Source organism: Diabrotica undecimpunctata, chromosome 5, assembly GCF_040954645.1.
Source record: "Diabrotica undecimpunctata isolate CICGRU chromosome 5, icDiaUnde3, whole genome shotgun sequence".
In the NCBI taxonomy this organism is placed as follows: domain Eukaryota; kingdom Metazoa; phylum Arthropoda; class Insecta; order Coleoptera; family Chrysomelidae; genus Diabrotica; species Diabrotica undecimpunctata.
This window is the reverse complement of record NC_092807.1, coordinates 13622530-13639489: the sequence shown is the minus strand read 5'-3', so window position 1 is coordinate 13639489 and position 16960 is coordinate 13622530. Positions and strand designations below refer to the sequence as shown.

Genomic DNA, 16960 nt, shown 5'->3' with positions numbered 1-16960 from the left:
GAGGTTTTCTTAAACCATGTTCTTAAATTCCGCAGCCATGATATTCTCCTTCTACCGGGTCCCCGCTTACCTTTGACTTTACCTTGCAATATAGACTGCAGCAGGGAGTAACGGTGCTGATTTCTCATAACGTGTCCCAGATATTGCAATTTTATGCGTTTGATCGTAAACACAATCTCTGGTTCCTTCTTCATTTTTTCTAGAACTTCCTTGTTCGTGATCCTTGCTGTCCATGATATTCTCAGCATTCTTCTATAAAGCCACATCTCAAATGCTTCAAGTTTTTTAATAGTGGTGTCTGTAAGCGTCCATGCCTCCGCCCCGTACAACAACACAGAGAAAACATAGCATCTCAAATGTCTCATTTTTGTATCTAGGGATATGTTGTGACTTTTGAAGATGGCGCTCATTTTGTTAAAGACCGTTCTTGCCTTTCCTATGCGGCACTTTATTTCCTGTACATTGCTCCACTGTTCGTTTATAATAGTTCCCAGGTAGCAATACTGTTTTACTCGCTCTATCTGCGTCCCATTAATGTATAGATGAGCCCCATTTATATTCTCCTTGCTGACAATCATTTGTTTGGTTTTGTGGGTATTAATGTTTAGTCCGTACTGTTGACTGTACTGACATGGTGTCGTCGGCATATCTAACATTGTTTACTCTTTCACCATTTAGAAGGATGCCTTCGTCTATTCCGTAAAGAGCCTCATTAAAAATTTTTTCTGAGTACATATTAAATATCAACGGCGATAGAATACATCCCTGTCTAACTCCGCGTAGTATTTTTATGTGATCTGTTTCTTCTCCGTTAATTTTCATGTATGCGGTCTGATTCCAGTATAGTTCTGAAATTATTCTGAGGTCTTTGTCATCCAGGTCTGCTTCTTTTAAAATGTTTATCATCTTTTGATGTTGAACTCTGTCAAATGCCTTTTCATAGTCGATCAAGCACGCGTATACGTCGCAGTTAACGTCCCTGCATCTTTGAATCAGTACCTGTACTCCGAAAAGTGCCTCTCTGGTACCCACTGCGTTAATGAAGCCGAACTGTCTGTCTGATATTTGTTCCTCGCACTTCTTATAAATTCTTCCATGGATGACTCTAAGAAACATGTGGCTCATTAGGCTGATTGTTCGATATTCTTCGCACTTTTTAGCCCCCTGTTTTTTAGGTATCGCTATGAATTCTGATTCTAGCCATTTATCAGGGATGATTCCTGTATTGTATATTTTATTGAAGACAGCCGTGATCCAATTTAAACCTTCATCCTCCAAGAGTTTTAAAAATTCAGCTTCGATATTATCAGGCCCTACAGCTTTTCTGCTTTTCATCCGTTTTACTGCTTCTTCTACCTCGGATTTAAGTATGTCCGGGCCCGTCATCCTCTCTGAAAATGGATACCTATAATCCGTTCTTTGATCTTGAAAAAGTGTCTCCAAATATATTCTCCATTTGTCCTTCATCTCTTGGGTGTCAATGATTAATTTTCCATTGGTGTCTATGAGTTTCATTTGTGTTCTCTTTTTAAAAGTACCCGTTATTTCTTTTACCTTTTTGTGTACATTAAAATTGTCATGCTTGGCTTATAGTCTTTCTATTTCTTTACATTTCTCTACAGCTTCTTTTTCTTTAGCTTCTCTTATTTTTCTTCTGATGTAAGCCTGCATTTTTTTGTATTCATCTTTATTTCCTTTAATTAACCTTCTGCGTTCCATTAAGTGAAGGATTTCTGGAGTCATCCAAGATTTCTTCTTTGTTTCTTTGTTTGGTTTTAGCAGATCTTGTTTAGTTTTCTTAATTATTTCTTCGAATCGATTGATTTCTCGTTGGATGTTATTTTCTTCTTTTAGTTGCTTAACTTGATTGTTAATATATTTCCCCACTTGCTTTTTAACTTCCGGATGTTGCAGGGCTGTCATGTCGTAGTTAGGTCTAGACTTTTTCTTTATTGTCTTCAGTCTCACATCCATGACTCCCACTAAAGGTATGTGGTCAGATTCAATGTCCGCTCCTGGATATGTTTTGACAGATTTGAAACTGTTTCTGAATCTTCTATTTACCAATATATAATCTATCTGGTTTCTAATTACGTTATGGGGTTTATCTGCTGGTGCCTTCCATGTATACAATCTCCTCGGTGGTAGTTTATAAAATGTGTTTAGAACCACTAGCTTGTTATCTTCTGCGAATATTTCTAGTCTGTCACCTCTTTCGTTTCTTTGTCCTAACCCAAAAGGTCCGATTAGAGACGTTTTCCGTTCGGCCCCAAGTTTTGCATTGAAATCCCCCATTATGATGCTGACTTCGTGTTTAGGTATTCGTTCTAATATATCCTCTATGCTTTGGTAGAGAGTCTCTACTTCCTCGTCGTCTTTATCTGTAGTGGGAGCGTATATTTGTATTATGTTTACATTCACTGGATTGGCTCTTATTTGCAGTAGTATTACTCTGTTGGACACTGGGACAAAATTTAAAATACATCTACTAATTTTTCTCGTTATTATCACACCAACTCCATGCTCTAGTTTTCCATCTAGTGACCCTGAGTAGAATATTCTGTGATCTTTTTTGTCAATGCTTCCTGTTCCGGGCCATCTCATCTCGCTTATTCCCATTATGTCAATGGTCATTCTTTCCATTTCCTGAATGGCATTGTCTATTTTTCCACTCCTTGCCATAGTTTTCACATTCCATGTGCAAATTTTTAAATATTGTGGTTTTGCTGCTTTTTCTTTTTCATAGGTACTCATAACTGTCCCCCCCCGGAGATCCGATTGGGGAACTTACTCCGGAATCGTATTTGGTTGTGAGCATTACCATATATGATTTTATACTAGGACTATTCAATGGAATCTTTAATGTAGTGGTTGTCCTCGGCCTTCTACATCCTTATGCCGTTGACCTCTACTGAGGTTCCTTCGCCTTTAGGGCCAGTTTCCCAACCTTCGGACAAAAGAGTGCCCTGTCACTTACCAGCTCATCCGCCCGAAGCCGTTGGCCAGTAAGTGGGGGATTGCTTATACCGGCAATCGCTCGGTGGAATTTTCGCCATATCTGGTACCAACCCAAGTTAAGGTTGGTACAATGTAAACTGTCAATTGTATTTACTTTTGGAACAAAATAAAGTCAGTCTTAACTGTATACTCTACTGGTTCGTTTCATTTAAAATTTTTAACACTTTAATAATAGTCAGACGCACTTATAGACAATTGTGGCGTTTAAAACCGGATATGTTATATTGAATTTATAACATGGTAGTAAAACAAACAACAACATATGCAAAAGTATTACTGTGGTACCAACTATATAAAAGAGCTCTTCCTGGATACGAGGCAACCACTTAACACCAAAAAGTATACGAATACTGGTCCTAGTATTTTAAAAGCAGAAGTAGAGAAAGCCCTCAAACAAAGCAAAAATGGGCAATCTCCAGGCCCTGACCAAATACCATCAGACTGGCTTAAACTTCTAGACGACAAAGATGTCTCAGAACTAACAAACATTTATTACCACATATACGAAACTAAAACACTGCCACGAATATGGTTGGAGGCTACATTTATCCCACTTCCAAAAAGACCTAACACATCATCATGTAAAGACTTGAGACTAATTAGTCTCATGAATCACTCTCTCAAGCTATTTCTTAGGATAATTCTTAATAGAATCAAGCAGCAATGTGAAGACACAATGGGAAATAAACAATTCAGTTTCAGAGAAGGATTGGGAACAAGGGAAGCTTTGTTCTCAATGCTAACACTAGTTCAACGATCATGGGAAGTACAGAAACCAATTTACATCTGTTTTATAGTTTTTGAGCAGGCATTTGATAGGGTTCAACATGGTAGGCTGTTCGAATATCAAGAATTGTTGGAATAGATGATAAAGATCTGAGACTTTTACAACATCTATATTGGAATCAAGAAGCTTCTATTCTGGTAGACGGGAAAGAAACAGACAAATTTGTATTCAAAGAGGTGTTAGACAGGGTTGTGTGTTGTCTCTAACTTTGTTTAACGTTTACTAAGAAATAATTTTTAACGAAGCCTTGGAAGGGCAACGTGGAGCTCGAATCAGGGGAGAAACTATTAACACCATCAGATATGCAGATGACACCGCGATTGTGGCTGAAAGTATCGAAGATCTTTAATTCCTTATAGATCGAGTCACTAGAGAATGCTATAATAACGGACTAAGCATAAATACAACAAAGACAAAGTTACTTGTGGTTAGTAAACAATACCTCGACGCAATACAACTAATTGTCAATAATGAACCGATAACAAAAGTTAACCATTTTAAATACCTAGGATGTTGGATAAACAAGACACTAAATCCAGATGAAGAAATTAAAACTCGTATAGAAATTGGAAGAGGAGCATTTATGAAACTTAGATCTATTCTGAACTTAGAACTTACAGCTGAGAATTAAGTTCCTAAAATGTTATGCGTATCCTGTATTACCTACTGTATGGATGTGAAACCTGGATTATGAAGGTTAACATGATGAACAATTGAGAAGATGTGATTATATCATAGAATGCTCAGAATATCATGGGTTCAACACATTTCAAACAGAGAAGTCTTGAACAGAGTAGTTTAAGGTGAAGGCGACTTAATAAAGATGATAAAAAAGAGAAAACTCGAATATCTGGGGCATATAATGAGAAGAACAGATACCTACAGGATAATGCAGTTGATACTCAACGCAAAGATCAACGGAAAAAGAGGAATTGGTAGGAAGAAATACTCGTGGCTATGGACTGGAGCAGATAAATTATTACATGCCGCCCAAGATCGAGAACGATATCGACAAATCGTCATGGAAGCTACTCACACTTAAAACTCCAGCACGGTACTCAAAGAAGAAGAAGATTACTACGGTCAAAGCTGCAGCAAAAAAGGAACATATATTAAACTTATACAGAAGTAAAACACTTCACATTTGTATTTAGGTATAAAACATATAATTAAAATTTTTAAAAAGTGTCGTGAAAATTTATACAGTAGCATAACGTGACGTTTTCGATGTAGATCAGATCACCTTCAGTGCCTTCTTTTGTAATTGAAGCTAACACTAAAATTGTAGCTGTGACATCAATATATGGTTTTACATTGTTCCAAATTTAAATTCTAATGTGACTCTAGGTCGATCACATTGGATAAAAATTTAATACTTAAAGAGCAACTTGTTTCTTTGCTCGACTTGAACACGTGGTTCTTGTCAGTTAAAACGACACAGACCAACTCTTGTTGGTAATATAATAAAAATTGTAGTTGGTAAAATAATAGTAAAAAAGAAGAATATCACTATAAGAAAAAGTTTATTTTAAAGCTAAAATAATAAAACTTTTTATACAAAAAGAATCAACAATTATATGAAATCAGATTTCATAACAACATACAACAATAAACAAAATTTGTCTATCTTTCCAACAGCAAGGTCTAAATAAAAATCTCAAAAGGTCCAGATCTACCTTGTCCTCCTTTCTTCCATGCCACTGCGCTACCATCATGTTCGTAATTGGATTCCACTGGTTCGAACTGGACGACAGCAGCCATTGCGACGGCGAATACCAATGCGAAAAGGAAAAGTACCTAAAAAATCATGTCTGTAACACCGGTCGGCAATCTGTTAGCAAGTAATACTGTATTACCAAATACCATACCATACTACATACCATACCATGATACCATAAGGTTTTTCGGTCAAAAATAAATCGACTCTATATCGTCAAACTCGATTTCGCCAATTTTTATTAGCTTCATCAGAAGTGCAAGAGTTGAATCGTTAAAATACAAACCAGCACATCACAGGTTTTAGTCATAGATTTGTCAAATACATTTACTTTTTTTACTTAGATATTAAAGCTTAAATAAAATTATACAAAGAGGTAACCTTATGTTATTTTTGACGTTACTATAAAGTGTTTAAAATATTGAGGGGTATAGAAGCAAATCCAGCAATCTCCATATTTTCCCCCAATTAAGTTATTGCTGCCATCTATATCTTTGTGTTCATCTCTACAACTTCACAAAATATTGTGTAGTAAAACCCTCAATATCTTGTGCATATTTAACGTGAAAAATAAGGACCCTTAAGCTAGCGAGGACAAATGAGCGGAATCCAATTTAACCTACGTAATATTTTTTCATCCATTTTTCACTAATTTGTTACTACCCAAATAATTTTTCAACACCAAACCACCCTTAATGGGAGCAATTCTGCTGGCTTAAGGTACTAATTAGCAGAATTCAGAAAAAAAACTTTTTGCCGATAAAAATGAAGACAAAACACAGATTTATAAAACATTAGTGCGCAGTATTATGACATATGGGGCTGAAAATTGGATTAAAAACAAGAAAATTCGCGGTAAGATAGTAGCATCAGATGGAATGCCTGCAAAGATGCTGCAGAGTAACAAGAATGGATAGGAGAAGTAATGACGAAATAAAGCAAAGAACATCAATAGAAACAGACATACTAACATTCTTCTTAGAGTGCCGTCTCCCCACGGACGTTGGCAATCATAATGGCTATTTTTATTTTTGAACTTGCTGCTCTAAACAAATCAATCGATCTGCACTGATACCAATCACGTAGATTCTTCAACCATAAGTTCTACTATTAGACTAACATATATAGAACAAAAAAGACTAAAGTGGTATGGACATGTAAGAAGAACTAGCGACAGCAGATGAATAAAGAGAATAACCGAATGGAGCCCCATAGGAAGAGGAAAAGAGGACGACCCCGAAGATCCTGGAGGAACGAAGTTGACGACGCCATAAGTAAGAGAGAATACTGTAGAATCCCTGAATATATATAATTATATATCGTCTGAGAATAGGCTCACCATCACCCATAAACATCTGCTGGAGAGTGAATTAAAACCACAATGCTATGTATATGATCTTATACTCAGTGTTCGCCATGTTTTACTGGAGTGTCCTTTATATTGCATGGAGATTCAATATAAATTACAAGATACCTTCCAAGTAAATGACTTATACTCCATAAATGTACTAAATAAATAATTGTAAAACTTTAGATTGTACTACGCCAATGACCTTTTGAGGTTGAGGCATAAATAAATGAAAAAATGCTAATTTTTATAATACTGTATTATTTAAATATATTTACCTTAAACATTATTGCAAATGTTTATAACTTGACTATATAGAACAAACTGATGCATTTAGTGCTTCGAAGGTTGAATTTTATACCAGAATTTTGAATTAATTTTTAAAAAATTAATATTTAAAATTAAAAAAAATATCATTATATCCGCAAAGTCCTATAAATGGAAATATTAATGGCCATGACCTATAACTCGTTGGCTACCGAGCAAATTTGGTAACAAAATGTTTGTAATAAAAATTTGCACAATTTTTCTTTTTAAAATTCTTTATTTGCGTGTGGGAATATGTAAATAAACAAAAAAAGCAAAAATTTTGATAATGTAATTTTAATAAAATGTTTTATTTAACACGTAGTATCTCGGCTTAGCTTAAATATTTCGATATCTTATTAAGATACAATATTTTTTGCGATATTAAGACCCAAAAACTAAAAGTAGACTGAATCAGGAGGCAAACCACATGGGAACTCGATTTACGCTAAAAGAATTCCGCGATGGTAAAAGCGGGCTAAAAAACAGGAAAGCTGCAGATGGAGTATGCAGTGAACAAATAAAGCACCTAGGCCAACGAGCAAAAAAAATGGATCTTCTTCATCTTCTTCATTTTATGTAGACACGACTCTGTCTGTTTTTCAATGTGCATCTAGTAAGTTGTCGTTCCATCGTTTTCGTGGTCTTCCTACTGATCCTCTTCCTATTGGGAAACCGTCTTTTGCCGTCTTTGCTACTCTATTTGTTGTCATTCGGCTTATATGATCGTGCCATTCTACTCTTCTATTTCTTACCCAGTTCTTGATGTTCTCCACCTTGCATCTACGTCGTATATCTGTACTTCTAGCTCTGTCATATAGTGTCTTGTTGCCATCAGTTTTTATAAGTTTTTTCATCTCTGCTATTTCTAACATTCTTTTTGTCGTTTTTGTGTCAGGTCGTGTTTCTGCCGCGTATTTCATTATTGGTCTGATGACTGTTTTGTAAATTCTGCCTTTTATTTCTTTCCCCATATTCTTCTTTCTCCATATTGTTTCATTAAGGCAGCCTGCGGCTCTGTTTGCTCTATTCACTTGATCTTCCACTTCAGTTTCGCACTTTCAGTAGCTATACAATATGCTGCCTGGATATTGAAACTCCATCACTTCTTCTAATATCTGACCTTCCAGCTCCAATTTACATCTTAGTAAATTTGTTGTTGTAACCATGAATTTTGTCTTTTTTGGGGAAATTAACATGTCCACAGCTCTCCGGAGGATATAACATCGAATTAGGAGGACATACAAGCAGCTCATCGATACCTTAAGTATCATCCTCACTAATTATTGTTAAGCTTTGGCAGGGTTGATTATTATTTTTTTTATTAATTTATTAATTTTATTAATATGTTTGGTTAAAATTTGTTTTATTTGCTATCAGCTAAGAGCTCAGGTTCAATCCCTAGTTTAAGACAAGACGAATTCACACTTGAGATACTGAGGTAGGCAAGCCATACACGATAAGCTCCCACGGTTGATTGAGGTATTATTTTTATAATAGTATTTCAATTCTCTTTGGTAGTCTTATCGTTACACTCTTTCTTCAATGGCTCTACAGCCCAAATCGAGACTTGTACGCCTCCAACCTTGCCGGTCGCACGCCGATCTTCTTCAGGTTCTCACGTCTAGCAAATTTTGCGTGGCCTTCCTTTTTGTCTTGCGCCCTGTATTTATGTATCTAGGCCTCTTTTTGGCAATCTTTCGGTCTTCATTCTTACTGCATGACGAGCCCATCGAAGTCTCTGGTGATGCAGATGATCATGTGGAAAATACATTATTTCACACATGATTCTTACTGTAGATTTTAAGTTTAATTTAATACATATTTTCCATTAATACATTTGATAATAATAAATATTAAAAGACGACATTGTCCTGAAAAAGTTTATTTCGATATCAGGCTAAATAAAACTTTTTACATATAAAAAAAAACAAAATCTGTCATATCTAGTAAGACTTTATGTATCATAATAAAGTTGTTATCCAAATAAACCTCCTATACTTTGTCCCAGTGGTCCAAATGAACCTAAAAGCCCCTGAACTCCACCAAAAAGTGGTGATGTGTAAGGTCCAGTTGCAGGTGCAGGTGCAGGTGCAGCTACAGGTCCAGCTGCAGGTGCAGGAGCATATGGCGCTCCCCCCCATCCACCATAAATTTGGAATGGATAAGCAGCAACGGCGGAAAATATTACCACAAAAACAAAAAGTACCTAAAAAAATAATAAATAGGAGCTTTTAAAAGTTTTCATCAGTAAATCTTGAACAATTGTACAAATAATAAAGCACATATTTTGATCAGAATGCGTCAAAATTTACTTATTTGTAGTAAATAACTACATAAATAATAAACATATTAAAAAGATAATGCTTCAGAGTTTGTACTTAAACCTCACGGATTTTGCGATAGAAATGAAAGGGATCAAACTTTGGAAAAATATTTGGGAGTTTCTGAACAACTTGAGCTTTGCAGATGACGTAGTGCTAGCTGGATTCTGGCGAATGGGCAAGTGGAAGGGTACTCTTTTGTCCTGAGATTGACAAAGCGATCTCAAAGGTGGATGAACCATGAATGGTCAATAGCACTAGGATGCAGAAGGCAAGGAAAAACCTCTACATTAAAGATCCTTAAGGATATATTAAGAAAAATCGCTAATTAAGAGTCTAAACAAAACAGCGTCGAGTGCCTGGCGTTTCTTAAATGGGACAGGGGCGCAAAGAATCTCCGGGTGAAAAAACAAATCATATTGCAAAATGGAATGTACGAACATTATAATAAAACTGAAACAGTCGCAACAGTATCACTAGAAATGAGCAGACTTAAAATAGTCATACTTGGTCTCAGCGAAGTAAGATGGTCCAGTGCTGTACAATGTTATTATAACAACATTGTTCTTTATCACTCCGATAGCAGTACTGATGGTCACAAATATGGTGTAGGAATCATGATTAAAAAACACTACAAATCTCATTAACTTTATTCCCTATAATGAAGGAATAATAATATTTCAGTTAAAAATTCTATAAATTAATTCTATTTAGATTTACATCTAACGAAAGATATAAGAAACATGAAGTCAATATAATAATGGGCGCGTAAAGTCGGTAAAGGAAAAGAAAAAGATATAGTAGGGAATTATGGATATTTCAGAAAGCCATAAATGGAGAACAGCTTCCAAAGGAATGGACGGAGGCATACATGACATCTATATTTAAAAAAGGAGATAGAAAACCACGCGAAATCTACAGTGGAATAAGCGTAATATCATCAATAGGAAGATTATATGAAAAGATATTGCGAGAAAAGATAGAGCAAGCGATAAAAGGCAAAATCGGGGAGGATCAGGCAGGCTTCACGGCAGGAAGATCATGCATAGACCACATACACACACTGGAACAACGGTTGGAAAAGAAAAAAGCAAAAAGTGGAGATATACATTTGGCATTTGGGGACCTGAGAAAAGCGTATGACTCTGTACCAAGGTCACAACTATGGGAGGCAATGTACAAATTAGAAATAGAGATGGAACTCATAGAAGCTACAAAAGCTCTGTATGAAGAAAATAACGTATCCATTTAAATGGGAACAAGAATCATAGGAGTCTTCACCACAACAAAAGGGATCCTGCTTCACTCAGAGAAAGCCTTGACTACATGGAAAAGAAAATGCGAAGGCATGGGAGTACCGGTACGAAACGAATACCTATATACGTTAAGCTTTGCAGACGATCAAGTAGTGATTGCACATGACCAAGAAGAAAAGTTGTGCTCAGTTACATAATGAAAAAACTACAAGAAGAATATACCAAGGCTGGCCTAGATATTAACCTCCCGAAAACAGAGTACCTATCTACAAGTGAAGAAGACATAGAAGATCAGTAGATTGACGACAACGTAACAATCAAAGAAAAGGATAAATTCTAATACTTGGGGTTTATAATTACGAAAAAGGCAACATCAGAGGAAAAAATTAAGCAAAGATTAGGACAAACAAGAACAGCAATCAGTCAACTTAACTCAATATGGTGGGATAGACACCTAAAAATGAAGAAACAAACACAGATTTATAAAACATTAGTGCGAAGTATTATGACATATGGGGCTGAAAAATTGGATTATAAACAAGAAAAACAGCAGTAAGATAGAAGCAACAGAGATGGAATGCCTGCTAAGATGCTAACAGATATTTCACGTTACAAAAGATAGGGAAGCGTTTAAAAACCTTCGTTAGAAGACGGCACAATAGAAAGAAGAATTTAGAATTTAAAATGAGCATGGTTTTGTTCCCTTCACTTAGCCTCTTCTCCAGGAAAAATCAATAAGTCACTTAAAAACTAGAGGTAGGAAGTACTAAGTTTCGGCTCCTGGGTAACTAGAACAATATTTAAAAATTGACCGCCAACAACAATTTCCTGAGACAGGAACTATCAAAGTGGAAATCGAAACGTGAAATAAATTTTGACGTTTTTTTTTAAAGTAAAATTGTGGCTTATTCCCAACAAAAATAGTAAATTGCGGAACTTTAAGTTTTAAATACCTTATACTTAAGAGAATAAGTAAATATTACTGGGATACTTAAATTAACTGGAAGAAATATTCATACCTTAAATGCTACACATTAAAAAGAAATGATATAATTCCATTCAACTGTTTTTATACCAACTAAAGTTCAATAAAGTAAGTTCAAATTCAAAAATGTGTATGTACAAATTATATATTTGTTAAATATATTACCTTAATCATGATTGAAATTCTTTGTAAGCTGATCTTCTAAACCAAACTGATGCATTTGTAGCTTCGAATTTTGAGTTTTATACCAAAATTTTTAATTAAAAAATCCACAACAATGTATTTTCGTTATGAGATGCAGACTATTTTTACGACTATCCAAATTACAGTTTTACATCTAAAAACTATCATTATATCTATTATTTCTTATTTATACAAATTCTATATGGATTTGCAACTTTTTTGTGGTAAATTATCGCCTATTTATTTAAATTAAAATAAAAGAACAATAACAATTTCGAAATATAGACTTTAGGAAAATTTTGCGATGCATTTGATACTTACGTATTAGGGCAGAAAATGAAAAGAAATATTTATCGTTGAACACGTTTTTCTTACCATTTTTTATGTTGATCAAAAGTAATTATATTATAATAATATTGCTTACTTACTTCCTTACTTACTTACTAGACATAAATCTAGACACAATGAGACGACTTAACGCCTTTGAAATGTGGACCTATAGAAGAATTATGAGGGTTTCCTGGATAGATAGAGTTACGAACAATGAAGTACTGAGAAGAATCGGTAAAGAGAAGGAAGTTGAACACACAATTAAAGAAAGAAAGCTACAGTATCTCGGACATGTGATGCGGGGCGAGAAGTATGACATCCTGCGACTCATAATGCAAGGAAAGATAGATGGCAGAAGAAGCATCGGAAGAAGACGAATTTCATGGCTTAAGAACCTGAGAGAATGGTTTGGATGCAGATCAAAACAACTATTTAAAGCTACTGCCTCAAAAATTAAAATAGCTATGATGATGGCACCTGAATAATAAGAAGACTTACTTTCCAATATACAGTATAACATACTGTTAACCTTTCAGTAGACGCAGTTTAATTTTGTTTATCAGTAGTCGCACACGGTCTTCTACACCGGTTATAGAAATAGTCCTCTAGATGCATTTTGTTTAAATTTCAATAAAATAATTTATTGCTTGTAGTTTTTTTAGCATCATTTATTATTATTGACATATTTTGTAATAGTTTGATTTATTCTCTTTTTTAATAAACAAAATACAATTAATTTAAAAGTAGAACATAACATATCAGTCTTAAATCACTATCTTAAACAAAAATAAAACATTATTTTACTAAGACTTATCATAAAAATATATAAGAGATGGCCAAAAACATAATAAAACTAAGCAGGAACATTGTTACAGTTATTGCAAATTGAATTTACATGTTCCAAAGAAAAATACTATTTGTAATTATTTTTTTAATTTTTTTTTGTAATTTTTTTTAAAAAATACATCCCTCCTACATCACCTGAGGAGTTAAACGAGCTAATTAAAAATAGCTCGCCGAAAAAACCACCTGGTCCCGATCAAATAACGAACAGGGCTCTAAAATACTTACCAGCTAGAGCCATAGCTAACAAATATAATCAACGCGATGCTAAGATTCAAGAAATTCCCAAACAGACGGAAAGAGGCCCATGTCATAATGTTACCAAAGCCCGGAAAAGACAGCACATTCCCGCAAAACTACAGGCCAATAAGCTTACTATCTGCAATCAGCAAGATTATAGATGGAATAATACTCAGCAGACTCCAAGCTGAAACAGACAGATTAGATATAATACCCGAAGCCCAATTCGGTTTTAGATCAGAACACTACAGTCAGCTTCTTCTTCTTCTTAGTCGTTAACCTGATGCAGGTATCGTGATATCATGAAGCTATTAGCTAAATTTCCCAATGTTCCTCCACGTTTTTCTATCTTCTGCCATTCTAGCACATTCTGACAATGGAGCGCCAATGGTAGCAACAATATGGTCCATGTATCGTGTGGGAGATCTACCTCTATTTCTTTTGCCTTCTACTTTTCCCTGGATGGTAAGTTTTTTAAGACCATTTCTTCGAAGCACATGTCCAAAATAGCTTATTATTTGTTCTGATATTTGTGTTCTTAGTCTTTTCTTTATGTTTAGCTGGTCCAGTATGGATTCGTTTGTTCTTCGGGCCACCCATGGTATTCTCAGCATTCGTCTCCAGCAGTACATCTCAAATACATCTATGTTCTTTTTGTCTTTCTCAGTAAGGGTCCAGCATTCCGATGTATAAGTAAAAACTGGAAAAACTAGACTTCTTACTAGTCTCATTTTTGTATCGGTAGTCATTTCATGGCTTTTCCAAATTTTTGTTAATTTTGCCATAGCGCTTTTTGCGATTGCTGACCGCCGCTTTATTTCTTCAGTACAGCCTCCTTTGTTGGTTATTAATGAGCCCAGATACACAAATTTATCTACAACAGCGATATTGTTTATCATGACCAGATAATTTTGATTGTTGTTAGCTCTGTCAATTATCATGATTCTCGTTTTATCTCTGTTTATTTTAAGGCCCATCGTTAAGCTTACGTCTTCTATCCGTTGTAGCAGGTGAATCAATTCAGCTTCAGAACTAGCGAGGATAGTAGTATCATCTGCATATCTCAAGTTGCAAATGTTCTTCCCGCCAATGGTGATGCCACCGTTCCAGTCCTCAGTAGCTTTCCGCATTATCCATTCACCATAGATGTTAAATAGAATTGGGCTTAGTATGCAGCCTTGTCTTACGCCCTTTGTGACCCTGAAACTATCGGTTAGTTCCCCATTTATTCTAATTCTGGCATAATTGTTATTGTACAGGCTTTTAATTAGCAGTATCAGATGATTGGGGACTCCCATTTCAGACAAAACCTGCCACATTTTACTCCAGTTGACCAAATCGAAAGCTTTACTATAATCTATGAAGCACAAATATGTTGTGATGTTGAATTCTCTGGATTTTTCTACAATCTGCCGTACGTTTAAAATTTGTTCTCTAGTACCACGTCCGGGGACGAAACCTGCTTGTTTCTCCGCAATGTTAGCTAGTAAAAAGGGCTTTATCCTCTCGAGAATTATGTGTAAGAGTATCTTACTGCAATGCGCAATTAGAGCAATTGTGCGATAGTTGCTACATAAATCTTTCGCTCCCTTTTTATGTATGGGAATATATAGTGATTGTGTCCAGTCCTCAGGCCATTTACCTGTCTCCCACACTCTTTGACAAATTTGATGTATTATATCCACTCCAACGTCATCTAGGGCCCAGCTACAACTACTCAGATTAACAGAGTACATAGCGGCTGGATTGAATGACAAAACATTCACAGGAGCTGCCTTCCTTGATGTAAGCAAAGCTTTCCACAGAGTCTGGTATAGAGGACTGATCTAGAAAATTAAAAGATAGGTTAAAGCGGAGCAATGACAAGACTAATCTCTTTGTACTTGAGCAATCGAACTGAAAAAAATCTTTTTAAAATACAATGTAGACTGTCACTGTAAACTGTCATTTAGGTATTTATTCTATTTATTTGTCTTGTGTAAATTGTAGGTATGTAATTATTATTGAGTTCTGTGTGTGTGTGTGTGTGTGTGTGTGTGTGTGTGTGTGTGTGTGTGTGTGTGTGTGTGTGTGTGTGTGTGTGTGTGTGTGTTTTATTGGCACTGGTTTTGACAACCAACTGGCCAGTCAATTTGTTTTGAGTTCTCTCTTTACACAAGATATTGTTAGTATTTAAATTTAAAATTATTGTATTGACAGTTAAGACATGGAATGTTAGAAACTTACTTACTAGTTTACTCTGATGTTGCTGTTTTATTTTATGTATTTTTTGTATCTTTTTTTTATTTTTTTTTACTTTTTTTTTATTTTGTTTTATTTTTTTTTTTTATTACTACGCTAAGACATAAACCCGATTCGACACCTCGGAGGTTTAGATCTTCTTAGTAACTTTTTTTATTTTGTTCTCCATTTTTTTTATTCTTTATTATTTTTTTATTGTCAGAGCTTTAATTTTAAGCAATTAATATGACCATATAAAATTTTATATACATCTAGATTCTTTGACTCTAAAAGATGTGTTAGATTAGAAGGTAATTGAACATTAACTTGAACTAGCTTGGTAAAAAAATTTGATATTTCAATAAAATGTAAAGGACATTCTAACAGCATATGTTGTAGATCAGCTAGCTCCCCACATATACATTCATTATTATTTGCCAGTCCTATTTTTCTTTTGTATACTGGAGTCATACAATGATTGCTTTTTATTCTACAAATAGTTTTGATGAAGCCTCTGTTGGAAAATTGTTTAAACCATGTCTTGACGGAAATTGTGGGTTGGATTCTTTTATAAAATTTGCCTTTGTCTAAATTGTTGTAGTGTCCCTGCCATTTTGTGCGTTTAAGAGATCTGATTACAGATATTAAATCACCCATAGGAAGTTGATAGGTTTGCAGAGTGGATTCTTTCATTGTTGTTTTTTAGCCAGATCATCTACTATTTCGTTGTTTTTTATACCAATATGTGCTTTTATCTAGCACAATATGATATTTTTGCCCGATTTCAAAGCTTCACTATTCAGTGCTAGGATGTCACTGATGATATAATTTTCTTCAAAATTATGTAAATTATATTTCAGTTTATGTACAATGCTTTGGCAGTCTGTAAATATAACATAGTTTAGTTCTTTTTGATTCATACATATTTTGTAGGCTTCTTTGACTGCTACGAGTTCAGCTGTGAAAGTTGTCATTTTATCGGGTAATCTGTTGTTTATCTTTATACTTTTTTGGGGGTAGAATATTTATTGAGTTCTAAAACTGTTAATATGATATGAATTATTTAATTATTGTAATTATTGTAATTGGTATAACCGTAAATAAACTGTATATATATTATTTATTTATTTATTTACATAACGTAGAAATTATCCTACTTCATAATACAGGCGATGCTACCGACCTCAGACACTATAGGCCTATAAATTTACTTTCCTATATTTATAAATTATTTACAAAAATAATTATAAAACGATTAGAAAATAAATTGGATTTATTACACCATAGAATTGGCGGGTTTTAGAAAAGGCTACGAAACAAAAGATTTTGTTCTTCTTCGAGTTCCGCTCCTATCGGATATTGGCAGTTATAATGTTGTTGGTTACGCGCCTGTATAGTTCAAT

The 16960-nt window shown here is 34.7% G+C and overlaps 2 long non-coding RNA genes across 2 annotated transcripts; both read right to left on the bottom strand.

Annotated features, from left to right (window-relative positions):
- Positions 1–5309: 5309 nt before the first annotated feature.
- Positions 5310–7229, bottom strand: LOC140440520 (uncharacterized). Its single transcript, XR_011950860.1, has 2 exons — positions 7149–7229; positions 5310–5602 (listed from the first exon to the last, which is right to left on the bottom strand). It is a non-coding gene; the product is annotated as an uncharacterized lncRNA (long non-coding RNA).
- A 1816-nt stretch (positions 7230–9045) lies between these two features.
- LOC140440519 (uncharacterized) lies at positions 9046–12070 on the bottom strand. Its single transcript, XR_011950859.1, has 2 exons — positions 11907–12070; positions 9046–9385 (listed from the first exon to the last, which is right to left on the bottom strand). It is a non-coding gene; the product is annotated as an uncharacterized lncRNA (long non-coding RNA).
- Positions 12071–16960: the final 4890 nt, after the last annotated feature.